The sequence below is a fragment of the Chelonia mydas genome, chromosome 3 (assembly GCF_015237465.2).
Source record: "Chelonia mydas isolate rCheMyd1 chromosome 3, rCheMyd1.pri.v2, whole genome shotgun sequence".
Taxonomy (NCBI): Eukaryota; Metazoa; Chordata; order Testudines; family Cheloniidae; genus Chelonia; species Chelonia mydas.
In genome coordinates this window covers 165167627-165189477 of record NC_057851.1, presented here as the reverse complement: position 1 = coordinate 165189477, position 21851 = coordinate 165167627, and the positions used below count along the sequence as shown (strand labels likewise).

The 21851-nt window shown below is 42.2% G+C and overlaps 1 protein-coding gene and 1 long non-coding RNA gene across 8 annotated transcripts in view; one reads left to right on the top strand and one right to left on the bottom strand.

The window, feature by feature from the left end:
• The window catches only part of EML4 (EMAP like 4), a 249578-nt gene that overhangs the window by 162524 nt on the left and 65203 nt on the right, over positions 1-21851 (bottom strand). The gene's annotated exons all lie outside the window — the stretch shown is intronic.
• Positions 2774-10273, top strand: LOC122465201. The gene is made up of 2 exons (XR_006289868.1): positions 2774-2844; positions 9645-10273. It is a non-coding gene; the product is annotated as an uncharacterized LOC122465201 (long non-coding RNA).

Sequence of the window (21851 nt, the reverse complement as noted above, 5' to 3'; positions counted from 1 at the left end):
CATGAATAAATGAAGGCTAAGACTGGAGATTCGGACAGGTGTCAAACTGGAATCACTCACACGGCAGAAAGGCCCTCGAATTCACAGAGTCTAGTAGGGCTCCAATAAAGTCAATTTTTTGAGTTGGAATCTGTTGACTTTGTTTTGTTCAGAATCAACCCTAGTCGACCAAAGCAGTCCAATGTGAAATGGACATCACGGAAGACTTGTTCTTTGTATCTGCCTCTCACTAACCAAGGTACGGGAAGACGTGAATTTTCTTCTTTCTGAGATAGGCTGCTACCACTGTCATGCCTTAGTAAAGACACGTAGGACTGATGACAGGCCAGAAGGGAGAACTGTGTACTGATAACGTTGACCACAGCAACTAGGAATCACAGAAACTTCCTGTGGCTTGGGAAAATTGCCACATTGGAAGTAAGCATCTTGGAGATCAAGTGCAGCAAACCAATTATTGTTATTGAAAGCAGTAAGAATTGTAGCTAGGATGACCATGCAGAATCTCAAATATTTCATGGATTTGTTGAGACCCCAGAGATTGAAAACAGGTCTCACCCTTGCCAGAACTCCTTTCCCAGATACTGCAGGGAAATTTCCTCTACAGCTCCCGAAGTCTGCATAGTTTGGACCTGCTAAAGGAGCAGTGACTCCCGACAGTGGTCCCTGAAAAAAGGGGACAGGGTAGGGGGGTCTGGGAAGAGGGAATACATAAGAATTGTATGGTATAACCCAATCTCTCAGTGTTTAGGACCCACCTGTCTGAGGTTATTGAACCTCAAACACTATGGAAGTGGGACAGCCTGTCCCCAAACAGAAGGGAAATGGCCTGAAACGTGCTGACGTGCTGCCCTCAAGGGGATAGTCAGATTGGCTGCTTGACAGCAGCTGATGAAGGATGAGCTGGCTGGTAAAAGTTGTAACTAGAGGGTTTTCTCCTGTAAGTCTTGTGTGTTCTCTTAAAGAAGTTCTGTTGCCTTGCAAAGTAAGGAGGCTATCTGAAATACTGTTGGGAGAACTGATGGAACTGCTGTTGTTGCTGACCCCCATAATGCAGTGACCCCCAAACTTTAAGGGTTGCGTCCCCCCCACCCCTCTATGCATCCCCTCTGACCCCTCCCGGGGCCAGGTGCATGGCGGTGGCTGGGGTGAGGGGGAACGCAGACAGAGGTAAGGGGGCTAAGGCTGAGGCCGCAGCTAGGGGTGGGTCTGGGGCCGGGAGCAGGGAATGGGGCCAGGCACGAGGCCCAGAGTTGGGGACATGGCTGGGGCTGGAGCAGAGCTAGGGGTGAGGAGGGGCTGGGTGGCACTCCCACCCTGTCCCTGTCAGAGCTGGCCTGGGTCCCACCGCACCCCCACCCCGATATTCTGCCATGCCCCCCCCCTAGGGAGGCACACCCCACACTTTGGGGACCTCTGGCCATAATGGCACCTTTTAACTGACTGGGTATAAGCCCCTAAGGACTGTAACACGGTCCTGGAATCCTTAAAAGAATGAAATGTCTCGTCCGCCTTTTCAGAAAATGGTAAGTCTTCTGTGGTCTGCTGCATGTCTGGAGCAATGCCAGACTTCTGCAACCAAGAAGCCTTCCTCATTGTTACAGCTAAGGCCATAATCCTAGATGAGATGTCCGCCACATCAAGTCCTGACTGTTGTGATGTCCTAGTTACTAGACGTCCCTCTGCCTTAAATTCTTCCCTGGCATCCTCAGGTAACTTATCTGATGCTGCACTGACAGGGCAGGGGGACATTAGATAGCATTCCACTATCATTCTGCCTCCCTGATCCTGGAGCTACATGAAGCCAGCCACCCTGGCACACATTAATGAGTCCCTGAGGAAGTTTTCACTTATGCAGGCAGATAACACCTTCTAAGGTACCACTCTGCTTTCTAGATCTTCAATGAAACAGCTAATGTTGAAATTAGGTTACAGAGTTAATACACCATTGGAATGAATAGGGACAGGTGGACCTGCAACAGATGTTGTTTTGGGGACTCAGAATTCAAGAAAACTGCATTCCATATTGTTTTACAGTGGATTCGCGTTTGGAAGATTAATGGGTAAAAACAATCTTGGATTCTGTTGCACACATTTATAGTGGGAAGTGGGCTCTACAGCTGTGGAATAGGGGAACATAGAGGGCACTGCTAGCATTAAACACTAATGATGAAATCCTGGATCTACTGAAGTCAATGGAAAAACTCCCATTACCTTCAACAGAGGCAGGATGTCACCCCAAGATTATTGTAATCTATTCTTTTATTCTTAACCCTGTTGCAGTCTTACCTCAAAACAATAAATACCAAACATCTTTTTGTATACAGCAGTCTCTTCATAATGCTGTTTTAGTATAACCATGTTAGTAGCTTATACAGAACTTGCTGTTTGAACACACACTTTACTGTGCATAATTAGTTGTTTTTGATAACATTAAGGTTTGCGGTCAGGTTCTTAATATCACAGGCAACCACTATTTAGGTATAAAAGAATGGCTATTAAGCATAATTTATAATTTTCTAATACTAATGTAAAGACATATCTATTACACAGAAGGAATACTAAAATATTGGTAGTTCTCATATTTATCATTAATACAGGAAGACCGTGATGGGGTGGACTAGGTCCAGAAGCCCCTGTCTGGAGGCCTTCCAGCCCCAGAAAAGGGTAGTAGTGGTCCTCAAAGCTGCCTAGAGCAGCTGTGGGGGAAGCAGCCAATCAGGGCCCAGACAGCTAGTATAAGAAGAGCTGCAGGGTCAGACTGAGATCAGTCCCTTGCTAGACCTGGAGGAGAGTGGATGATGCTCTGGGCTCGCTGCTATGATTCCACCAGGACAAGACCCTAAGGTAAGGGTGAAGAATGTGCTGGAGCCCCGGGAAAGTGGCTGAGGGAATTGTAGGAGCAATGCAGTTTATTTAAAGGGACATGGTGAACGGCTACAATCTATAGGGTCCCTGGGCTGAAACCCACAGTAGAGAGCAGGCCTGGGTCTCCCCCACCAGGAAAGTAGCCTGGACTTTGATGCACCCCAGAAGGGGAACTGTACTCTTTTGGTGGCCCAGCTGAAGAGCTGGGGCCAGAAAGGCCTGGAGAGGCAAAAAGTCTCCAGGGAGGGAGCCCTGAGGGATGTGGTCCCACATTAAGGCTTGAAGAGTGTGAATAAGTGGGCACGTTCTTAATGTTTTCTCTGAATACTGTGTGAGTGCCTCAGTTTTCCCTATGCCGTTCTTAAGTATCTAGGTGGTGGGATAAGCTGGGTGATTGTTGCAGAGCCCGAGAGAGCCAGTGTGATGTGGTCTGCACAGAGAATGGCTGACACCCTGTCTCCTGGCAACTGATGGCCTGGCCCCCTCCTCTGCAAAGGTGCCAATTGAAGGTGTTGGAGAACAAAGAGATCAGGTGGCCTCCTGGCCCGGGAAAGAGACAAAGGCGAGAGGACGGGCTGGAGAGTTTCAGTTTGGAGCTGGCTGGGGAAAGAGAGGGAGGCCCAGACCCGGGGTCTGGCCTCCCTGTCCCAAGATGGACCTGACTTAGGGGTCCTTTTTCTGTACCTACAAGCTCTACTCTGTTTTGGACTTTGTTCCTGTCGTCTAATAAACCTTCAGTTTTATGCTGGCTGAGAGTCATGTCTGACTGCAGAATTGGGGTGTAGGGCCCACTGGCTTCTCCAGGAAGCGCACAGTGGGGTAGGGGATGCTGAATACTCCAAAGTCAGCCCCAGGAAGGCCAAAGTTGTGTAAGCTTCTTGCCCTGGAGACAGTCTGCTCAGAGAGAGGAGGCTCCCACAGAGTCCTGACTGGCTTCGTATGGAGTGGTTCCAGAGCATTGCCCGGTGACTCTGTGACAAAGAGATACTATCCTTCATGTTATTGAATAATGTAAACAAAGTCCTCAAACACATTATTACTTTTTTCAGATTTTTTTTTTAAATGTTCCATTACTTTTGGGTTTCTTCGTGGCCTAATTTAAGTGGCACAAGCAAGAGAGCACAGTGAAACACAGCAGTTTGCTCAGCAGTGCTCTATTGATTTAACAAAAGATAAAAGAGGCACAGTAGAAGCAATGTTTCCAGTCAGTATGGATTGAATTCACTTTGATGTTTAATTAAATATATTTCACTTTGATGAATCTTCTGTTTTTTGGGGTAGGGTTGTTGTTTTTTGGTTGGTTGTTTTTAAACAGCAGGGGAAGAAAACAGATTATTTCTTTTCAAACTGACAAAAGTGTGCTTTTTACAATTATCTTTTTCAATACTTAAGATCCAACTCTGCATCCAGATCCAGATGTAGAAAGACCTCCAGGCCCAAGCAAAGCCCCACTAGAGTCAGTGATGCTGCCACATGGGTATGGAAATTTGTTTGCAAGGCTCTGATTGCAGGAATGGGGCCAAAACTAGCCATCTGAGCACATATAAGGGAAAGGAAGAATATCTGGTATCCTACAAAATGTAAAATGTTTGAAAAGTTGGAATTTTTCTTTTATTAATACAGTATTTTTAAAAATCCTTTACATACCTTTCGTTGAGTAATATAGTCAATATTCCTAAACCTAAGTGTTCAAATTCTTGAGTCAAGTCCCCTAAACCATGAGACTTGCTTTGAAATTATGAGATTTTTTTTTTAATTGAGGGATTTTGTTTGCCCTTTGAATTTTGAGCCTATAGGTTATATTTCAAGTCACATTTTCAAGCTTTTCTCTGCAACTTTGACAGCTGGAAACTTACTCTTTTTCAAACAAAAGGTGAGATTCTCTTATGAATTCATGGATCCAGGAGCTGGAGCTTTAAGAAAACAACACACTATTGCAAAACTCACAATAAAATTGTGAAAGTTGGCAAGACTGCTAGTGACGGAGGAAAAACAGATTTTACATAGTCTTTACTTGTACCTCCATTGAGAGATATTTACTTAGATTCAGTCATTCAGATCATAGCTTTCATCCAAGGCACTTTATTTTGCTTTTCAAAATGCTTGCATAAGAACAATATCACCTTTACATAAAACTTGTCATTCTACATAGGTCATATTGATTGTTCCTAGGTGCACTGGTCATATCATTTGCAAACAGAAAGCTAGAGTGTTGTTGTTCTAGAGCATGAAGCATATTGTTTTTGAATCTCTTTGCAAACAAGTGCTCTGGTGAAATTAAAACTGCAATTAATTGCATCCAAAAGGGTTTTTGTGTTTATTATATTGTAAAGTAATCAGAACTTTACCAGGGTGCATTCTAAGTAATTTTTTAAAAAATGCACTTGGCATTACAATTCTAATGTGGCCTTTATTAAGACACAGAAGTTTAAAACAATATTGGTAAACAAGGTGCAGAAAAATAAGAGTGTGCACTGTCAGTTGGGGCACAAGTGCTTAAACTGAACTGCATGTTTGTTTGAGCTTATTTCTTGTGTTCATCTGTGTGGGAAAGTTACTTGAATAATCAAAGGCCATGCACTTATTGAATAATGACTATATGTCTGATCCTAGGCCCAGCAGATTGTGTTGTATGATTCCCACCACTGTTAGAAGGCACTGCATGTCTAAGCCACAAGGCAGGGTGCCAGAAATATTCCTTTTAAGAGTCAAAAAGAAAATACAGTTTTTGCTTTTTTACACTCTTCCTGATGAGCCATGGCAACATTATTATATTATGCCCAATTTCACTGAAACTCAGCTTCTGTGGGGGTTTTCCCCTGCCCTAAGTAAATGTATTACCAAAGGATACAGTATACTTATAAATTACAGCACATACACAGTCAAACTTCCAATTCTCGGTAGGATCTATCAAACTAGTAATTTATCAGATAATGACTGACAAACCAGCAGCACAGAATGTTATTTCAGGCACAAAGTCATGTTATGCTATACTTTTCTACTGCTGGGAAAGAAGGATTTCTTTACTTTAATATTTTGTTTCTCAATTCTGTGCCAAACACAAATGTTAAACTTTGCATTCAGTATGTCCTTTCATAATGTGAATTATTTGGCTTTTTCTGTATTTGAAGAGATAAAAGTTGAGAGCCACCTCAAACTTGAGGCGCAGGTCTGAAATGCAAGCCCCCAGCTGTGCAAAGACCGTACAGAACAGGGCCTCCCTCATGACAGAGGGCAGATTGGAAAGAGCCACCTCAAACTCACAGGACCAGCAAAAAGGGTCTATGGCTCCTATTCTAAAAAGCCCCAGAAGCCATGCACACTCACTCCTAAACCTGTGGGGTGAGATTAGCAAGGTGTGAAATAGGCATGTTTAACATGGGGCAGCAATAAGGGAATAATGTACAGCCCTTAATGGAAAAATTATGGAACAAATAAGAAATCCTTAATGTCACTTACAACATATAAGTTATGATATTTTATCCCTTTTTATCCCATCCTTTGCCTCAAATACAAGTTTTAGCAGCTCCTTGCCTCAGATATCAAGTATTACTGTCCCATGAATAGAGCTTGCTCACCTCCTCACTGGTGGAAGAGCGAGGAGGAGTAAACAACCGCAGAACAAAGACATGGCTACACAATTCACTTGTTCACCTAAGGACCTCTCCATATTGAAGATGATGCTTTGGGTCACAGTTAAAAATGCATAGTGAAACCCAATGTGCAAGACAAGACTGTATTGGGTTTTTTTAAACCATGTCTTTGAACAACTGTATTATAATCTGGTCTGCCAACAATTTTACAGTGCATTTACAGTGCATACAGGCTCAGAGCAGAGACACATTAAAGAACATCCAATGTGAAATATGACTCAGTTTTAACAAATGCTGTGTCTGTTCAATGACCATAAAATAAAGGAAGGAAATACTGCAGAAACGAGAACAAGAAAAGATATTTATAAGAGTTGTTTCCGGGTTCAAAAGTTTTAATGCCCTACACCACCATGAGTCATCGAGCAGGCAGAGATTATATTTACACAATGTCCTTATGGTCTATTAAGGCCAATAGAGGACACAGCTTTGACACCTTGCTCCTTCTGAATGGCTGAACATTGTTCTCCCATCTAGTTGGAATAACGTAAATATAGCAAACTTGCAGATATGCCAGTTTTAGTGTTTAAAAAAGTCACAAAAGACCAGCATCCCTAGTACAACTTCACTACATACCTCCATGCACAAGTTATCTAGTCTAGAATTCCCTGTTTTAACATAAGCCAGTGTTAAATATATTGGACAAAGTGAAGTACTTTTCATGATTTTTTTTTTAATGTGGTGACTCAGAGAAAGGATAAATAATAAATTACAAAAAGTTGTTATGCAGGATGTAGGACTTGTCTCCTAGTGTTACCCACTTCCTTTTCCTCCTAGTCAAAAGCTAAACAAAGTAAATCAAAACTAGCTGTTATTTTAAATGTAACTGAACCCTGCCAGGCCCCCAGGGTTGCTGATGTCTCTTCCCACTCTTTCCCCACTCCCTTCTCCCCGCTCCAGGTTTTCAACCATTGTTTGCACAAGAATCATGTAGTTTCCAGATTTGATTCAATCTAATTTTTCTGAAAGTTTACTTGAAGCAATTAAAAACAGTAATTGTGCGTGGGAGGCTCAGGCAGCTTCCTAATGAAGGGTGCACCCAGAAGTGGTCTGCAAATTTATTAATACAGATCCAGATTTTGATAATCATACATACAAGTTTTAACCATGTTGCAACCAATTGCACAAACTAACTGACATCAGCCAATCTGCATGCACAAACACCACTACTGCATTGATAGCAACTGCACACGCAAGTGCATGGATTGTTGTGTGCACATGATTAGGAAAATCTGAGCTTATTGGTTGGTATCAGACATTCTAGTCTGACCATGAAAGAATGTGCTCAGAAGGTTCACATCTCCTAAGGTAGTAACTATTGTTGAAGGGGACTTGCCTGGGAAAAGGAACCATAAGGCTTTCACCCTTCATTTTTAGGCAATCGCATTCTCACATGCCAGAGTTTCTACTATAAGCAAATATATTTCAGCTATTTAAAGTCTTAGCACACAATGCTCGGTCAGAAAGTAATCTTCTTTACAATGTTTTAAAAAATTCTATCAGGAACAGCAACCGTAAGGTTCTGAAAAAGGACTCTTGCATACAATAGTTTAAAAGATCATCTGCTGATGAGATCAAGTCCAGGTGGTCATATTTGGAGAAAGTGTGCACATCATGCCAAATTCTGGTGCTCCAGCTAGCCTCCACTGATCTCTACATCAGAGCAGATGTCCTTAACTGTGATGAGAGAGGAGTGAGCTCAGAGAAGGGGAAAATGTTAGTTAGATGCACAAGTGGATCCAACAGGATAAAAGGTATCCATAAAGCTCTCTCCCTTTTTACAAGGGCCTTCAAAAGAGAAAAACAGGGGTGTAGTTTGCCTTAGGAAGTCCCTCAACTCAAAAGATCTAATTACTCCCTCTGCTTCACATTCTGGGCATCTTCAAGAGAGATATTCGCCTCTAAGAGGCAGATGGAGTTCTTTGGAACGCAAGGCCACAGCTGAGCCACAGATCACAGTAGGACAAGTCAAGTTTATACAAGTTTCTTGGAGGCATCCAGAGAAGCTCAGCTTGACTCCACCTTTTTAATAGATCGGCAAAAATAATGAATTTTGAGGTCCCTGATGGAGGAAAATAGGGAGATCAGCATCATCCACTTGGGCATTTTTTCCATGGGAGAAAACATAAGGATCTGTGAGACTCTAGGTACCACATTAGTCTGAAGATATCTCTCTAAATTTTCACTGGAGGAACAGATGGGTCTGACAGGGGCAAGATGATATCAACTTCTTCTAAAGGTCTACCTCAGAGGAGAGGGCTGTGAGAAGGACCAGCGTTTTAGACATCCTTTCAGAGGACAGAGAAGAATATACGAAGGGCCAGTGGTCTCTTAGGAACCTGATTTAACTGAGCAGAGTAGAGGAGTAGTCCCAGATGTGATAGAACCGGAAGGATACATAGGCCCTGAGGAACTGGCAATGGCGCCTGGATTTAAAGATCTCTCTTAGTAAGGAAGAGTAGGGGAGGGCTGGAGATCTTCAAGCTTCATGTGTGCCTGGGAATCCTCCTCTGGGTGACAGCCCTTGCAGAGGGTAGCGAAGGAGGTGGGAAACAAGGAGTAGTTGCCCAGTTGTCACCCACCTTACCTTCTTACCTGGGACTTAGCCTTTGTTTGCATTTAGTTTTGTGTTTGTCTGACAGGACTATGTCTTAATTTCCATCCCCTCCCTCCCTAAAACAATTTTCATCTTTTTCTCACCCTTTTCTCACAAACAAGAAACCCTCTTTTTGTACCCAATTATCTCTTGGGGGGACTACTTTTCAAAAATGTTCAGTTTTTCCCATTTGTGAATGAATCTCCATCCTACCTTGGAACCAAGCTCGTCTCCTCATCCTAATTCAATAATTATATGGTATAATGCATGTCTTCGAAATGTGTTTATAGAAACTCATAGTGGTGCAATGGTGTCAGATTCTAAGGTAATACGATCATCCTGGGCCAGGAGAGGAGGAAAATACTCTTGCTTTGCATAGCCAAGTCTGATTTGATCAGCTCTTAATGTTAAAGGTAGATTGCAAAGCAAATAAACTTTTGCTTTTGCCCTTTATAGTTTCTTTATGATGTATACTGACAGCCTAAACACTTCTTACATTTAAAAGTTTATTTTCTTATTATTTTCTTCATCAGATTGATTAGCTCCTGACACACCACTTTTCCTTGGAGGACTCTGGCAACCTTTGGTGGACAAGCAGCAGGACGTCACAAGAGACTGTCACCTGATCTGTGGTCTTACTCAACATACCCTTTTCCACACTTGGGGTCTGGAAGATCTGCAGCTCACATTTCATCGTCCCGTCATATCATGTTCACAGTCTTCCAAAAAGAGTGCCAAAGTAACATAGTACTACAAGAAGAATGGGATGTGGGAGTAGCAGAGGAGAGACAAGAAGTAAAATCGGGGCCTCATTACCTTCCAGCGTGTGTGGGTGGAGGGGGTTAAGGCAGAAAACCTGCTTCAAAAAAACCCATCTGTATCTATTATGAAGGAGCAGTAAAAAGCCTTTTGTTTGGCTTAGCTGTTCACTTTTAACTGCTTTACATTCCTCTCTCCCCCTCTCCATTAGAAAGGATGAAAGCACACAACCTATTCAGAGCTCTCGGGACCACCGAATTTTTATTTCGTCAGTATCCTCCTCTGCAGGAGAGCGATCCAAAGAGGGAAGAGAAGCACTTGAACTTGCCCTGTGAAGGAATGTAGTTAGTGCTAGGTCATAGTTCTCTCTCCCTGCCATGTCAGAAATAACTTTACATTCTCACATAACGGTAAGCATCCTGTCTGCTTAAGGCTGTTTTTGTCTTTTGGGGGTGGGGGGAAATGCGGCAAGTTTGTTTGGGGTTTATTTGCAGACAGAACATACACTAAAAGCACACGGTAGGCAAACACAGCATCCTCCTGAAAAAAGGGGTTACTTTTGTGTAGCAGCTGTCAGCTAAACAGAGATAACTTGTTGCCATAAATAGATTTTAAAAATACACAAATTATAAATTCATTTTAACCATCTACCCATAATTATTCTGAATATAGACAATGCCTGTGTAGACCCTTTCATCTTGATATTTTAATCCTATTTAGACAACCTAACCTGAAGTTTCAGAGCCAATCCCAGGCTAGCATCTGTGTTCAATCTTTGAAGGAAGAGATCCAAAGAGGCTGTGGGTCATCATGAAAATAAGCAAGATGGGGAATGGGCACTGATGTTAGGAAATACAACATATTAGGGGAGTGGTACCCCGCCCATACCAGAAACAGAATCTGTCCATGCTCCCCGCCACCCCACCCATTACTGTGCAGCCAAGGCTTCCCCAGCAGTGGAGCTTGGGCTGAAGGTGGAGCAGAAGGTGGAGTGGAGCTGCGGCTGGGGTTGGAGCTGGTCTGGGGGTGGAGAGGGAATGAAGGCAGAGCCTGGCTGGAGGCAGAGCAGGGGGCAGAGTGGAGCTGCAGCTTGGGGCAGAGCTGGTCTGGGGACAGAGAGGCAATGAGGGTGGAGCTGGGCCTGGAGGCTGAGCAAGGGTGGGAGAGGAGCGAGGCTGAAAGTGTGATGCTCCCCCCCCCCCCCCCCGCCATCAGGGCTGCCCCAGGCCCGGCTGCATGCCCCCCTGAACATTCCACCGTATCCACCAGGGGTCACGCTCAACAGTTTGGGGACCACTGTGTTAGGGCCTACACTAGCCCTGCTCTTGGAATGACAAATTTCTTGCAATGGTTACCACTGGCACAGCTCCACTAGTGGAACTAATGGTGGGATTGCTGTAGACAAGGCTCGAGGTGGGCTCTGGGGTTTTATAAACTCTCATCTAACCCTACTTAAAGAGGGCCTATAAGACATGACGTCCTGTTACCAACTCCTTCCCTACACTAGCGCTGCTACTTTTGCCACCACTGGTGAGCTTGTCTTCATTACAACGGTTAGGTCAAGTTAGTACACTCAAATTACTCCACTTGAGCTAGACCTAATGACCATACTGCAGCCACTCAACTACACAGAATGATGGGACTAGAAACTGAGCTGTTGTAACTCCAGCTGCTGCATCTCCACTGCATTACTAGTTCCAGTGTCAGCAGCACTTGAGTTTCAACACACACACCCCGACAGGCCAGCTGGTTCGAGGTTAAAGCACCACCTAAGGTGAACTAGAGACTTTTGAATGTGGACATAAGTTGTGGCAGCATTCCGAGTTACACCTCAAGCCAACACTGCAGTGAAGACCAACCTGCAGGGGGAGCTGGGCAAGTATTAGCAATAATAGGACAGTTTTCCAGACAAAGCCCAGTACAGACAAGCCCTTGGGGCAAAAGGATCTTGTTGTAGCAGCCTGGGAAGTCTCAAATCTCAGGCGTTTTCTTCCTTCCTGACCTGATCCTTGCTCCTGGATGACAAGTTCATTGTTGGGCAGTCAACTGCAGAAGGACCCAGGTCCTGCCTCAGAAAAAGACCCAAAACACCCCCTCAAACTCCTGTGAGCGCTACTTCATTGACTGTCAGCGTGGGAAGCCTGAATGCAACTGCTTCTAGCTCTGGAGAGAGACAACCAATTGGCCGGAGGAGTCTCTAGCCTCAAGTCCTTCGGTCCCTCAGGGGGAAAAAAATTAAAAATAAATTTCCCTGCTAGAACTGCTGCTGTGCTGAGCGGAGAGGGAGGGGGGGAAAAACAGCAAAAAAAAAAATCCGGAGGCCTGAGGGAGGAACCTCTGCCTTCCAGCGTAGAGGCTGAAGACTGGGCTCTGAATAGGAGTGAAGTTCTCCAGTTGCGCCATCATGGGGAGCTAGCAAGCCACAAAGAGATAAAAAGTCATAAGGGGGCTCTGGTGCACCACCTCCGAGCCTGGGACAAAGGCAGGAAACCCAGCAGTATTGGATTTACAGTGGAGGAGGTACCCATGCGGAATTAAGACTCTGCATCCTGTTATCAATCTGCTGAGCCTCCTTCCTCCACTTGATTTGTGTCACTGTTCTAACGAAATTATCCTTTACGAGAAGGTTGTTTGGAACTAAGCCCATAAACCGATGATCCATGAAAAACCGTTAGTACCCTTTCAGTTTCATAAATTATTTAAGCAACAGAGAACCAGCCTAACAATCAGAGCTGGAAGGGATCCATCTCACATGAAAAAATAATGTTATCGTTCTGCAATAATTAAGAAAAGTCCTTTGTTCTTCAGAGCATGTTCATATTTGACTATACAATATAGAATACTTTCCCCAGCAGTACGACATCTATTGCAACCTCCTCTTCTATGTTCGTATCAGCTCTATCCAAACAACCTAAAGAGGCAGGATGTTTAGATTCTAAAAAAAAAAAAAAAAAAAAAAAACTCTCTCTGGAAGGCATGAAAAAGTGACCTCTGTAACCCGCAATTTTTGCTTCTCAAAAAAGATTTTAAGCATTCTGTTAGTTTTGCTTATGTTTCATACACCAAAACAGTGTAACATTTAAACACATCCATGCTGAACAGTTGTATTTCCGTGCTGCTGGGATATATCAGAATTCCCTCAGGAAAGTGCTGCTGGAAAACAGGCATGTTTCTGACAGCAGCAAATGTTAAGATGTGCTAATATGCACAGTTCAATCTTTACACTCATTTATTACCACAACATGTCCGTTGATACCATGGGTCCAATAATCCTCCTCCCCCTCCTGAAGAGAATGCAGAACTCCCAATGACTTCAACAGCAGCAAGATTAGACCCCTTTTCAATGCTCTGAATTAACCCTGAGTCTCTTTTTTTATTCCACCACTTCAAACACAAAAGAAACTCATGACCACAACCACAAAATGACCCCTCTCCAAATGAGTAAGAAGATAAACAAAGAAATTTAGTTAACGCTGCCAGTTCATCCTTTGTTGCACTTACAGACCACAGTGCAAATGGTATATCCCAAGTATTCTGTACTGCTGAGTTTTTAACCTTAACTTTGAATTTCATTTTGGGGTTAAGCAAGTTCTTTAACTCATTGTGACTATTCGTCAGATTTACTTCTAAAATAATGTGAACAAAGTGGTCAGATTCATTAATGAATTCATTCATAGCACCAAAAAGCATCTTATAAAACTTCATTGTATATTACTGCCAAAAGACCCTTGCAAAGCTGCACATTTATGGCAATTTCCAAGTATTTTTCAAAAAGGGCATGGGGTGGGGGGAAGTGTTGGTAAAAGGAATGAGTATTATTGGGTTAAAGATCAAGACTGGAAGTCAAGATGAGATCTATATTCTATTCCCAGCTCTGCCACTCTGGTGTGCAAGTCAAACTCTAAGGATAGGTCTACACAGGGATAAAAAACCCATGGCTTGCATGGGACAGCTGACTCAGGCTCACAGGGATTAAGCTCTCGGGCTGAAAAATCCCTGTGTAGACATTCAGGCTTGGGCTCTGAGGCCCTATGAAGATGGAGGTCCCAGAGCTTGGGCTCCTGCCCAAGCCTGAACATTTACACAGCAATTTTTAGCACCACAGCCTGAGCCCTGCAAGCCTGAGTCAGCTGACATGGGCCAGCTGTGGCAGTGCCAGGGGTCTTTTCCCCCTGTATAGATAGATATACCCTGCGGGCTAAATTTTCAAAGACTCAAAGAGCATTGCCTTTGTGCCTCAACCTCTTCCCTTCAATGCCTCAGTGTTACAACCTTTGTAAAGCAGGGTTTTTCTACTTATCTACCTCATAGAGGTTCTATAAGGCTCAGTTCTACAGCTGATTAAAAAATGGCGGGTTTTCCCCTGAAAATTTTGATTTCCAGCAGAAATTTGAACGCAGAAATATTTTGCTTTGCTAATACTGTCACTTTGTCTCCTAGGAGTTGTAGTTCAGGCTCCTGTTCCCTGATTGGACTACATCTCCCATGATGCACCATGGTCTCCCTTCTCTGGAAAGAAAAGCTGTTTGTTATGGGAGTCCCTACCCATGAGGCATTATGGACGATGCCCCATCGAGCAGAAGGGGAACATGAGGCAACTGAACTCATAATGAGGCACCGCAGCAGCATTTCCAAATCATAATATTTTGGTTTTCAGCTGAAATATTTTGACTAAAAAGCAAAAAATAATAATAATAAAATCAGTGTTTTCCAAAGAACACAGACACTTTTCATGAAAAAGTATATTTCGTCAAAAACCCGATTTTCTGTTGAAAAACAGTTTTGATGACAAATATCCTGACTGAGTTAAGTAACATTTGTAAAGCATTTTTAAATTCTCAGGTGGAAAGCACTATAGAAGTTCAAAGTATTATTATTATAAACCATTTATTTTTTATAGTTGAGCAGATAAAAATATTTCTTTTTTTAAATAACGATAGTGATGCATTGAAGGAACATTTTATAATAGCTCTTCGAGTAATAGAAAATCTGCCTCTTTAAAACAGCTCCTTTTATGCCACTATCTTGCAACTGACTCCATCTGGGCAGACTGTTGCACCCATATTTCATTTGTGAGATTGTGACCCTATTTAATCTCTTCACAAACCCAGATAAATGAAGGACACTTCACAAAGCAGACTTTTCTGTACCTCATGGCAAACAATTTTACACTGCAACATTATGGATACTTTGAGGTTGTTAACGTATGAAAAATGAAGTGTGATCAATTCTATTACTGTACACTGTAACCTGGTATATGCAAAATTCACATTTTAAATGTGAATGTAGCAAAGTTTCTCTGTCTGATGAGATTTTAATTTATTGCTAGTCATCTCCAAACATCTTGTGATCCCCTTTACATTTACTGGGGATGGACAGCATTGAAAAACCCAATGGAGCGTGGGGGAGAGAAGGGAAAGCGGAGATTCTGCATCATCAGTTGAGACACTGAATATTTGAGTAAGGGAACTGTGCTAATGAAATCTTTTATCTGAATTTAGTAAATGAGTTACATGAACGGTGTAGGTCTTTACCTACAACAGTTTAGAATGTCACCTGTACGAGATTTATGCTTCTCTTTCAATGCATCTCAAAATGATCTACTTCTTTTGAACACAAAGGAAAGGAAACTGCATAAATAATTAAATGTTTAGAGTCCCCTGGCCAGCTGAACAAACAGAGAGCAAAGCCAGAATAATATTAAACAAGTGAAACAATATTACTTTATGGAAGTTTTTTTTTTTATAAGCAGGAATTATTGGTGAGCAAATACTCATGAATCCTCTGCATTTAAAATAATTGTGTAAACATATTTCATATATGCATAAACACATGCAATGTGAGTGCACACACAAGCGCACTCTCTCTGTAATGAAGCCAGAACTCTTTCACTGCGTAAAGTTTTATTAGAATAGGTTGACAGGAGAGATTATCAATGGTAGAAGTCAGTAAGAACAGGCACAAATGTTCGTTTTCACATCTTTTAGAACTTTTCAACAAGAGAAATGGTAAATTCTCAGGGGAATCTGTCCTGGCAGCAGGGAAAAGGGAGGCACAGCTGTCCTGATCTATTGCTGACCTGACCCCCCTTCCACACTTATGTTGCTTAAATCCAGAGCAGTCTAGCTGTCCAAGGTCTAACTGTCCCACTTAAACCCAAGATCCTGATGGGTCTATGCAACTCTAAGGCCTATGGACCTGTGCAGGTCCTATACTGAATGAGAAAACCCCAAGTCTCACCACAAGAGCTCAGATTTCTTAGTTAATCCAACCCGCTGGTCTCAAAACAGGCCGATGCTTAAATTTGCAGGAAAGGCATTTGCAGGATTTGCACCTCACCTCTCCCGAAGACTGCACCGTTGGGAGACTGAACTGCAACTTCCCAATAATTCTAACCCCATCAAGTGGAATCTAAACCTGCTGCCCGAGCACCATGACCAAAGTTGTGACCCAGTAGAAAACAAGCCATAAATTAATATGACTGTGACAGGAACGTTCCTATTGTGTAGTTTGTGCCCACACAACATAACCTGTGCAATTGCTTCAAATCTGAAATGGTACCCACACAAATCATTGTACCTTACAATTGCCCCAAAGTGTCCCACCCCAACATGAACTGAAAACAGGAAACCTGACCTCATCTTGCAGCATCGGAGGGTTGAGTATGAAGAGGCCTGCTTCCATCAAGCACTGCCTTTTAACAGCCATATCCTGCCAGCCATCATACAATCCCAGTACCTTTTAGAAGTGCAAGGGTTAGTCAATAATGGCTTCCCAACACGGGAGAGCAGCAATTGGTTGGCAAATGCCACAGAGCTACACAAAGGTTTGTGGTCACCTTCTGTGCCCTGCCCCACATACCAAATTTTCCTGAGGTGACATTTGGAAACTTACTGAATTAAGCTAAAATTAAGATAAACCAGTTGTATACAGACTTAAGTGTGTCTTCCTTGCAGGGGTTTTTCACTGGGTAAAAGAAAACGAGTCATGATCATTGAAAGAGGAGTCAGAAACGATAGTGCACATGCAATCGATAGTGAAGAATACAACATGGTTAATTAGTTTGCATATTTAGGAAGCACAATTACTGCCAACGGCCGACTCCATAAGGAACTGGAATAAGAACTGTGAGGGCAAGTGGAGCCTTTTCAAGACTGACAAATATCTGGAAAAATAAGGAGATTCACACAGGAACCAAGATAAAGTTATCCAATGCCTTTGTGATACTCACATTGTTATATGCTTCTGAAACTTGGCAAACACTAGAAACCTACAATAGCAAACTTAATGCATTCCATCAGAGATGCTTGGGAAGAATACTTGGTGTCCACTGGTAGAAAGCTCAGCAGACTCTAGAGACAATGATTCGAGAAAGAAGGCTAAAAGTGGTTTGGACATGTTGTGTGGATATCAAAAAATAGTATTGCTAGATTGATTGGAGACCACCTGGTGGAAGACGGAATAAAGGTGGGCAACAGATGACATACAAAAAAAAATTGAGAAAGATGCCACTGCCATGGAAATAGACTGTAACAGAGCAAGAAATGTGGCACTAGACAGATGGAGGTGGAAAGACTGGGTTGCCTCAAACGTCACAAGGCAAGAGAGCATCCAATTAAAATAAAATAATTTCACCATTTGCACTAAGATTCCAGACATTAGTTAAACCAATATACCTACCTGCTCTAAGAAAAGAGAAGGATGATCTACACCATATCGTGAATGACATTTCATTTTGACATCACAAGTGGGTGGCATTTGGTAGAGTACCACCAAGTCTTCCCTTTGTCCCCTCACCCAATCAAGAAAGGGCCCAATCCGAAGAGCCGAGCAGAATATCCGAGTTCCAGCAAGGGGGAATCAAGCCTAAGAATTCCCAAAGAGCCCATGGATGCAGCTGAGCCCCAAATGAAAGGGAACCAAGTCAAAGGAGTCAAACAGAGTCCACACTGCATCTGAATGCCAATACAAGGCAGACAAGTCAAAGAGCCCAGCAGAGCATGCATGATCACATTCTGAATGTCTGGATAATCTACTGGGTCTCATTTTCCTGTCTCAAGTGGATGGAGCTTGAAGGAGAATCACTGGCCCCCCCTGCCCATCCAGGGGCAGGTTTGAATGGCCAGTGCCTCTTAAATATCATGTACATTTTACAAGTTTGACAACCGTGCCATTTTGGAGGTTTTTTCCATACAAAAATACACATTTGGAGTTGTAACAAAAAGATGCACCATCGTCATTCTCTCCCTCCGCCCCCAGGGAGCAACTTATTCCTCACAGGGATACACGTTCAGACATACAACCAGACACACATACTAATTCAGTACAGTCAGACAATTGCCTTGCTAATGGCCAAAGGGAGTGAAATTAACTCCTAATCCTTGATCAGACAGTTGAGGAGGGTTGGATTTAAGATTTCAGCTACAATGTTCTGAATAAAACCTAGTTATAAAACTTCATAGACATGTACTGAGACGACAAGCCAACACCGAACAAATCCAGACTGACCTTTTGCCATTCGAAATTTGAATCCTAGAAGTTAGTGAAGCAGGTTAATAGAACACTGTCAACCTGAATATTTCTCAAGTGATTAATTTAAAGAAAAAATCCAAATTTTACAAGAGTTATGTCACCTTGTTGGCGTTTACCAGGGTTTTCAGCACAAAAGAAACTGACTGATTTGAGTATACAAGGGAAACAGTGAAACTCACTAGTCAGAAGGCAATGCCAAATGCACAAAGTAAACCAATTAAAAACCAATTTTTTCACTAACATATTTTCAGTCTGAGATATAACTTGTAATTATATATTCTGAACAAAATTCTCACACAGAAATGTGATTTGTACGTTGTCAGTGTCTCTACCAAAAGAAAAAATGCAAATACTGTTAAGGAAAAAAAAAATCTACCAAATGTAAAAATGTCCAATATCACTGCCATGAGATAGAAAGGGCCTGGTTCTATGCAGGGCAGGAAAATTTACCAAAATCTGCTGCAAAGGGAGAGAAGAGATGGCTTGAACTGCAACATTGTTCTCTCTCCCATTCCAGAAACCAAAGATAAACTACGGTGTTTCCGGTGAGCAAGGTTACCACCTTCACAGAGAAAATGAAATGCCACTATGGAAATGATCCTAGACTAGATGCCTTCACACACAGACCATAAGCAATAAAGGGAATGGAAAACAGGCCTATGCTCTGAATGAATACAAAGCATTCTCTCAGGTGCAGGGTCTAACTGATTGCCATATGTGCGTCTGGGAAGGAATTTTTCCCCAGGCCAGATTGGCAGTGATGTGGGAAGGGAAGGGGGATTCACCTTTCTCTGCAGTGTGTGGGTGCAGGTCACTTGCCAGGATTATCTGGGTATATTTCACTTAATCATTTCCCTGCCATTGCAGGGGCCTTGGCATTGGTGCACCTCGGTCCCTCCTATTCTCCTCTCTTCCTGTGGCACACAACAGTCTAGTCTCTGGTGGGCTGTAATGCTTCGGTCTGATTTTGGTTGTTGGTTTAGTGTGTAGGTGCTGCTGGTGGCCTGTGGTATATAGGATGTCAGACTCCGTGATCTGGTGGTCCCTTCTGGCCTTCATCTCTTTGACTATGACTCTAAAACCAATTTTTCAGAGCCATGACAAAGAACATGGCACAATGGCAGCCATATGTGGAGTTACCACACAAAAGAAACACCCCATTCTCTTGGAGAGACTGACCTTATCGCTTACACTAGCCCATAATCAGCTCAAGCGTAGAGGTCACACACTTCGTTTAGGGGGAAGACATATGCTGATCACACTGTTGTATGAGCACTCCCTGCTGGCCTATTATTAGACATGAATGAAGGGCATCCTCAAGGGTACCCTCTCCAAAGCCAGGTGGAGTGCCACAGTGTTTGTTGCAGCTAGTTTAGTGGAAAGAAATAAAAAAACCCAGAAACCTGTAGAACAACAGGGTGGGCTTTCACATGATCTTGTTTCTGGAAAAGGGACATTACTGGCAAAAATAGGAAAGAAAAGGAAGGGGAGAAAAAATAAGAGAAATTAACTTGCTGTGCAATAAACTGAAACATTTCTCCCAATGCATTTTTGCTTATTTTACAAAAAGTGTGACTGAAAACAACTGTCAATATGTCCTATATAGTTCTATTACAACAACCCCAGTATACATTGTACTTGCATAGATTGTTCACCTAACAATAACTGTTCTGTTAACCCTCTGTTTTCTTAACTAGAAAACACAAGCAAATCAAATGTCACTTTGAAAACTTTTTTCAGTCTCCGCTTTTATGTAACAATTGATCACACACTTTGAATCTGCCCTAGATGACTGAACTATTTAACCTAATTATGTTCCTTATTTTCATAGCTTAGCACTGATCAATAATTATCCAAAATAAACTGCAGTGATCTCTAGTTCAAGTGTATTTTAACATTTAAATAGCATTCAAGACAGGTATTAGAGAGACAGTCCCTTGGGTGCCCAGAGAATTTTGCTTTTGCTAATTGAAAACAGGCATGTATAGTGGAATGTACAAGACTGCCAACAGTCTTGCAAGGAGGCAATGCAAGTAGGAGTTATGTAGTGTGAATATCATGTAAACCTGTCTTCAAATTAAAGAATTATCTCTATGCAGAAAAAAATTAAGTGCTTAATTATCAACACTTTTAATTTTACACAGTTCCAACTTAAGCCAAAAACCACATCACATCCCACCCTTCTAAGAGGTTGTCAGACATAAAATAAAAAGATAAACAGAACCTGAAGACTGCTGCTCAGTTAAAGCATGTTAAAGTCTGCTTATTTTTCAACTCTCTTTTGCTATTCTGTTTTCACCTTACATTAGCAGCCTTCATCTGCCATCTTTGCTGCAACCCAAAGAGAAGGTAAAAGAGAGTTTCCCAGAAACTAAGATCCTGATTAGAGCTGCTGAATAGTTTTCATTCAAAACATTTCACAATTTCTTCACACACACACACCCCCAAGACCATATGGTCTATAAAAACCTTCCATTTCAGTCTAAATTTGTCGGGTGTTCATTGAAAATAAAATAAAATAAAATACAAAAAATTCAGGTTTCAGTTTTTTGGACAAAAACCCAAAAGCTTTTAAATAAAATGTTTGACAAAAATGAAAACTTTTTCATGGGAACAAAAGCCATTTCCTGACCAGCTCTAGTCCTGACCCTATAAAGTGCTGTACAGCCTCAGGTCCCTTTGAAAGCATGCAAGACCTCCCAGGATCAGTCCATGTGCATATCAGTGTCATGCAGTTAAACATCCTCTTTCTATTATGTTGAGAAAACTCTGCTTTGAGGTCTTAAATGCCATCTCACAAGTGTTCCAGCCATGTTAAGAAACTACTTAACATATGAACTTAAAGCAGATTGAAAAAGCTCCTCTCACAGTATAATTAATATATGTATATGTATATCTATCTTAATGATAGGGACATACTCTGAATGTATTTTACACAGCAGTTCTCTGAAAGTAATCCCTAACCAGAAAACGTTTACCAGTCTGCTTTAACAAGTCCTAAGAATTCAACAAATCAACATCTCCTACCAATAAGAAAGCTAGAGATGCGTTATACAAAGGCAAAATGAAGAAACACTCTGCAACAGGAGGAATTCAAATGTTTCATTTTAAACAAAAGGATTGCTAAATATCTGTAATCAAAGATTCTAGAACCTAGCAAAATGCCTTGAGGAACAGCCATCAGCTGCAGTATAATGTGCTGCTACACCAGTGAACAAAAGTTCAGTTCTCTATCTCCCTTCCTTATGCCAGCACCAGTATAGGGGGGCAAGCTTAGCCCTTCGAGTTGATGGGAGCACTAAAAACTTTCTCCCGATACCTCTTTGGGGCTGATGAAAGAAGTGGCTCTGGAGGGAATCAAAAGAGAAAGGAGAGACCTAAGAAGAGTATAGTAAAATCCCTAGGATTCTCGGTGGGAAGAAAGGGGGCCTATTTTATTAAGTAACATT